Here is a 6,779-nt window from a genome sequence, read left to right on the forward strand (position 1 = left end):
ATTGTGGTTTTGATTTGCATTTCTCTGATAATGAGTGATGTTGAGCATCCTTTCATGTGTCTGTTAGCCATCTGTATGTCTTCTTTGGAGAAATGTCTGTTTAGTTCTTTGGCCCATTTATTGATTGGGTCTTTTCTTGTTCTGGAACTGAGCTGCAGGAGTTGCTTGTATGTTTTTGAGATTAATTCTTTGCGAGTTGCTTTGTTTGCTATTATTTTCTCTCATTCTGAAGGCTGTCTTTTCACTGTTGGTGGGAATGCAAACTAGTACAGCCACCGTGGAGAACAGTGTGGAGATTCCTTAAAAAACTGGAAATAGAACTGCCATACGACCGAGCAATCCCACTGCTAGGCATACACACCAAGGAAACCAGAATTGAAGGAGACATATGTACTCCAATGTTCATCGCAGCACTGTTTACAATAGCCAGGACATGGAAGCAACCTAGATGTCCATCGGCAGACGAACGGATAAGAAAGCTGTGGTACACATATACAGTGGAATGTTACTCAGCCATTAAAAAGAATGCATTTGAATCAGTTCTAATGAGGTGGATGAAACTGGAGCCTATTTATACAGAGTGAAGATAGAAAAACACCAATACAGTGTACTAACGCATATACATGGAATTTAGAAAGACGGTAACGATGACCCTATCTATATGCGAGACAGCCAAAGAGACACATGTGTGAAGAACAGACTTTTGGACTCTGGGGGAGAAGGCGAGGGTGGGATGATTTGAGAGAATAGCATTGAAACATGTATATTATCATATGTGAAACAGATCACCCGGACAGGCTTGATGCATGAGGCACGGTGCTCAGGGCTGGTGCACTGGGATGACCCAGAGGGATGGGATGGGGAGGGAGGTGGGAGGGGGGTTCAGGATGGGGGACACATGTACACCCATGACTGATTCATGTCAATGTGCTGCAAAACACACTACAACACTGTAAAGTAATTAGCTTCCAATTGAAATAAATTAATTAATTACCAAAAGAAGTTACGTGTTCAGTTATTATCATCCTAGCACCTAGCACTGCTCAATAAACATTTATTGAGTGAATACATCTTTTAAATAATCAGAATAAGTGAAAACAAAAAATCTCAAACAGCTTAGACAGTATCAATAAATTCTCTTGACCCACAACTTTTTATCAATGAGTAACCACAGCTTTCTCTGGAAGATATCTAGAACAAAATCTCTTTAAATGCAAGAGGCATTTCCACATTTTTATGTTCAGTTAGTTAAATAACTAAAACTAAAGATAAACAGTTTCGGGTTGTCTTATGGAGTATGGCTAATCTATCAGGCGTCACTATCAAGGTAATCCTTGAAGGTAGGCATATAAGTAAAGGTAAAAGAAATTTAAAAACTGGAATGACTCAAAAATTAACTCTGTCAGAGTTAATTCTGCTTCACTGCTCTTATATGATATTAAAGACGTCAAACATGTATGCCCTGGTGTTACGGTAGTGAATACGCTATATTACATGGTAAGAAGGACTTGGCAGATGTTAACTAAAGTTATTAATTAGCAGACTTTAAAAAAAAGGAGACAAGATTCACTGTCACTCGTTTGGCACTTTCTCTGCATGCCATATGGTAGCCTGCAACCCTAAAGAAGGAACACACTCTAAAGAATGAGCTTACATGGGGAAGATGAGCCCCAGAGCACTGTGACCCTTGCCCTAAAGCTCAGAACAATGGCAAAGTTTGTTTTGGCTCTGTTTGGCTGACATTTATCCAATGCTGGCATTGAAAATATCTGCTTTAGTTAAGACCAGTATGGATGCAATAAAGAACCATGTAGTGACATGAGAAAAAAGATCTTCATAACCCACATAATCACGATGGTGTGATCACTCACCTAGAGCCAGACATCCTGGAGTCCGAAGTCAAATGGGCCTGAGGAAGTCTCACTATGAACAAAGCTAGTGGAGGTGATGGAATTCCAGTTGAGCTGTTCCAAATCCTAAGAGATGATGCTTGCTGTCAAAGTGCAGCACTCAGTATGCCAGCAAATTTGGAAAACTCAGCAGTGGCCACAGGACTGGAAAGGGTCAGTTTTCATTCCAACCCCAAAGAAAGGCAATGCCAAAGAATGCTCAAACGACCACACAATTGCACTCATCTCACACGCTAGTAAAGTAATGCTCAAAATTCTCCAAGCCAGGCTTCAGCAATACGTGAACCGTGAACTTCCAGATGTTCAAGCTGGTTTTAGAAAAGGCAGAGGAACCAGGGATCAAATTGCCAACATCTGCTGGATCACCGAAAAAGCAAGAGAGTCCCAGAAAAACATCTATTTCTGCTTTGTTGACTTGCCAAAGCCTTTGACTGTGTGGATCACAACAAACAGGAAAATTCTGAAAGAGACGGGAATACCAGACCACCTGACCTGCCTGTTGAGAAACCTGTATGCAGGTCAGGAAGCAACAGTTAGAACTGGACATGGAAAAAACCAAAAAACAACAAACAAACAAAAAATGAACTGGACATGGAACAACAGACTGGTTCCAAATAGGAAAAGGAGTATGTCAAAGCTGTACATTGTCACCCTGCTTATTTAACTTATGTGCAGAGTACATCATGAGAAATGCTGGGCTGGAGGAAGCACAAGCTGGAATCAAGACTGCCGGGAGAAATATCAATAACCTCAGATATGCAGATGATACCACCCTTATGACAGAAAGTGAAGAAGAACTAAAGAGTCTCTTGATGAAAGTGAAATAGAGGAGAGTGAGAAAGCTGGCTTAAAGCTCAACATTCAGAAAATGAAGATCATGGCATCCGGTCCCATCACATCATGACAAACAGATGAGGAAACAGTGGCTGACTTTATTTTTCTGGGCTCCAAAGTCACTGCAGATGGTGATGGCAGCCATGAAATTGAAAGACGCTCACTCCTTGGGAGGAAAGTTATGACCAACCTATACAGCATATTAAAAAGCAGAGACATTACTTTGTCAACAAAGGTCCGTCTAGTCAAGGCTATGGTTTTTCCAGTGGTCATGTACGGATGTGAGAGTTGGACTATAAAGCAAGCTGGGCACCGAAGAATTGATGCTTTTGAACTGTGGTACTGGAGGAGACTCGAGAGTCCCTTGGACTGCAAGGAGATCCAACCAGTCCATCCTAAAGGAGATCAGTCCTGGGTGTTCATTGGAAGGACTGATGCTGAAGCTGAAACTCCAATACTTTGGCCATCTGATGTGAAGAGCTGACTCATTTGAAAAGACCCTGATGTTGGGAAAGACTGAGGGCAGGAGGAGAAGGGGACGATGGAGGATGAGATGGTTGGATGGCATCACCAACTCGATGGACATGGGTTTGGATGGACTCTGGGATTTGGGGATGGACAGGAAGGCCTGGTGTGCTGCAGTTCATGGGGTCACACAGAGTCAGACACGACCGAGTGACTGAACTGAGCTGAACTGAGAGACATGAGAAAGTTACCTTGTAACTTGTAAGGAATAACTCTTACAACCACAGTCAAACTCCTATGATTCAAGTAGGCCAATTCCAGAGCACTATGGTCCTGGACATTTTGACATGGACTTTCCTTGAGAATGGAGGTCACTTCCGTCTTGTTTTTATGTGGCTTTTGGATTAAAATCTTTGCTTGCTCAGCAATACACATCAGTGCCTAGTACTGTGCTGGTTGTATAGTACACTCTCAATAAAGGAGGGGGAGGGTGGCCCTGAGTGGGCCCAATGTAATCACATGAACCCGTAAATGCGGGGCTTCCCTGGTGGCTCAGTAGTAAAGAACTCGCCTGCCAATGTAGGAGATGCAGGTTTGATCCCTGTGTGGGGAAGATGCCCTGGAGAAGGAAATGGCAAGCCACTTCAGTAGCCTTGCCTGGGAAATCCCACAGACAGAGGAGCCTGATGGGCTACAGTCTATGGGGTTGCAAAGTCAAACACAACTTATCGACTAAACAACAATTCTCAGGCTTCGAAATTAAATTAGAATAAATTTCAAATCCCTTACCTCTGCTTACAAGACTGTATAACCTACCTCCTGCTTCCATTCCCACCCTCTTCCCCCACCTCCCCCGTTCTTTCCTCTCTCTAATGCCTTTGCACTGTCTGTCTTTCAGTTCGAGAACTCTGCTCCCAAATCTTCAAATGACTGCTCCACTGTTATCGTTCAGCTTTGGCATAAATGTCACATCTTCAAAGAGATCTTCCATCGCCATCAAATCAACACTGGTACTGTCCTTAAACCTTCTATCATATACACTGTTTTCTCCTCAAAACATTTAACATCTAAAAGGCTCTAGGCATCTATCTGTTTATTTAATTTTGTCTCCCTCATTATCATTCCCAAACTAGAACATAAATTTCATGAGGATAGGGACCTGGATTCTCATGCACTGCTGTTGCCTTCACACCTACAACAGTGTTTGGGGCACAGCAGACATCCAATAACACTGCTGAATGTATGAATGTAGATGATACAAAGAGGAGTAAGATATCAACTTACAAATGTGCACAAGAAAAGTTTTAATACGAGGTAACATCTGTACCAAAGGATGAGAGATTTGATAATTTCTGGCTAGGCAATCAAGAATGAGTTCAGAGAGAAAGTAGCAAGAGAAGTAGCCTTTAAAGATATTTAGGAATTTTAGGGCAGTTTTACATTTTGTCTGGTAGGCTAAAAGCTTTAGACATCTTCTTATAGGCAATGAAAAATACAGACATTTCAAATAAGGAAGGATACATGATTATGGCAAGATTTACAAAAGTTAATAGAACCAGTTGATATTTCTTACTTTAGAGAAGAAATAACCAAGCATTATATGCATATACTACTAATTTATAGTTAAAACTAATGGCCAAAGACTTTTTCAATTGAAAAACATAACAACAGGAAAAAAAAAAACACAAAATTTTACACTCTATAATAAACTTAATTGTTTTAATTAGTCTTATTTTGACAATTTTGACAGCATACTTACTAATTTATGTTTTTAATAAGACAAAGAACTAAAAAATCACCTCTGACAATCATTTTACCAAATTAAAAAATATTCAAACATCTCCTCGTTAGTAAAGGAAACGTTTTTTCTAAATTCTTAATGTGCTCTAATCTGATAAAATTCCACTTTCTGGTCATCCAATGTTTTAAGCAATCTTTCGTCTGGGGGAAAAAAAAATCAAATTCTGATTAATTTTTTTTTAATAAATGTTTAAAGCAGAATTTTATGTCTCCCCATGTGTCTTTTTAAAATCATGTCTTGTTGTCTTGTTTAATGTTTTCAGCTTTGATCTTTACTAAAAACCTAAAACAGCTATAACACTGCTCCCAAAGGTACAATTTACAATACAAACTTAGAAACCCTCCTCCATAAAGATGAGATGTCAACACTAAAGAGTTCAGGGACTTAAATTACCAAAACAGCACCAAATGTTTATGGTATCACTGTGAATTCAAGAAAAAGGAGCACACAGAATGAGTTTTTAAAAAATAGCCTTTTTTCCAAAACACAATTAAAACTACCATCACCTTAACATTTAAAATACTTAGATCACTTGGCCAATCATTTTATCAGTTTATAGCACACAAAAGAGCCCTGGAAATACATTTGATTTGATAAGAAAAAGTCCAATTTTTAAATTGACATTAAAGACAAAATCTACTGTATATGCAAGAATAAATTTATGGCGTAACAATGATGTTTATTTATTAGAACCTCAAACCAAATACTTGGGTCAAGACTTTTATTCTTACACGGTATCCTCAAGTTCTTACCTTGGATGAGAAAACAATGACCTTTTCAATACCCGATATACTGAAGATAGCATTGCCTAATTCTATACTACCATTTCCTGCTTTTTTTAATGTCGTCCCTCCCTCCTGCTTTATGCTGAATTTTAGCAGGTAAGGCAATGTATAGCCTATAAAATTATTTCATTTCTGAGTATCTGAAGATAAATGTTTTCTATTACAGGGTAAACAATCCAAATTTATTCTTAAGTAAAATGACAAAACCAAATCTACCTGGCATTACTGGATTGTGTCAATCAAATCAGAAACCTCTGGGTCACTTGCACTACTCAGAGTAGATCTAATACACAGATTCATTTTAGGGATTGAGAGAATGAATCACAGTAAGAGTTCAACATGAACACTTAACACTATAAAAGTGAAAGAGAGAAAGGAAAATCAAGGCAAACTAACAAATTTAATTCCTTCTTTCAATATAGATAAATATTTTTAAAACTGAAACTTATATTTACTTCATAAATCTTTAAAAAAACTTTCTTTGCCAAGTCCCGTAAGATCGGTAGAATTGTAGTGCTTCTACACTGCTTCTCTTCTATTAAAATAGAAAAAGCAGCACTGCTTCTATCAAAGATCAATACCCTAACGTGGGCATGGAGTCCAACTACTCCTGTCTTTGCAAGAAAACCACTGACTAACCTCTCTCTCTCCCGTATAGTCAGTTTCTCCTCTTCTACTGAACCACTATCATGAACAAATGTGCTCTATTATTACACATCTTAAGAAATTCCTCAGGACTTCCCGATAGCTCAGATGGTAAAGAATCTGACTGCAATGCAGGAGACCTGGTTTCGATCTCTGGGCCAGGAAATTCCTCTCCTGACCTCAGCTCCCCTTCACCTCCCCCGCCCCACCAATTAGATATGACCATTTCTTTGTTCTACTCACAGCAAAACTTCATCTAGTGGCCTTCATTTCCTATCTCTATTTTCTCACCTTTAATTTACTCTTTAACCCACCCTAATCCTAAACAATCTCCTGAAA

Source organism: Muntiacus reevesi, unplaced genomic scaffold (assembly GCF_963930625.1).
Source record: "Muntiacus reevesi unplaced genomic scaffold, mMunRee1.1 SCAFFOLD_49, whole genome shotgun sequence".
Lineage (NCBI taxonomy): Eukaryota > Metazoa > Chordata > Mammalia > Artiodactyla > Cervidae > Muntiacus > Muntiacus reevesi.